This window comes from Capsella rubella, unplaced genomic scaffold (genome assembly GCF_000375325.1).
Source record: "Capsella rubella cultivar Monte Gargano unplaced genomic scaffold, Caprub1_0 scaffold_16, whole genome shotgun sequence".
In the NCBI taxonomy this organism is placed as follows: domain Eukaryota; kingdom Viridiplantae; phylum Streptophyta; class Magnoliopsida; order Brassicales; family Brassicaceae; genus Capsella; species Capsella rubella.
Window position 1 is genome coordinate 164,926 of NW_006238908.1, and position 691 is coordinate 165,616.

Below are 691 nucleotides of genomic sequence, written 5' to 3' on the forward strand. Positions count from 1 at the left end.
CACTCTTGAATAATTTCGATTTGAATAGTTAATCTTTTCAATTTTTATCGAATAAACCTAATGTATTTTCTAAATAAATTCTCTAATACTTATAGTCGCTACTTAAAAAATGCATTACAACTAAAGAATTATATTTAAGGTGTAAAAGTTTCTTTATAATTAGCAAAATAGAGTATGATAGTTTTAAAATATATGAAGATGTAATTTCGAAAGTTTTAATAGTAGTTTACATTGTTGTTTTTTTAAATTGATACTTTAATAATCTCTAAAAACACTTGCGTTTCCTTCTTAAAGTTTTACGTGTTTACCTTTCCATGCACGAATAAGCATTACAATGCATCCTTTTAAGATATTTTTTCCAAACTTGAATAAGAATGCTATTGCATTTGTTTTAAATTTTAAATCTACCAAACTATTGGTTTTTGATTTTAAAAAATTAGACTTTATACAATTACTAATATTTTAGCTAAATTAAAATTATTAGTCCATTTACCGATCAATTTAATGTATGGAATATATTTGGAAATTCGTTTAGTGCCAAAAAAATCTTTAAGATACCAATTTATCAAAAATAATCAACATTAATCAAATCTAATTTATTATTTATGATTTGAATAGAACATACTAATTTCACACGAAATAACAGTTTTATACAAAAAATTGAAAAATTAAACTTAACTGAAAACATAAA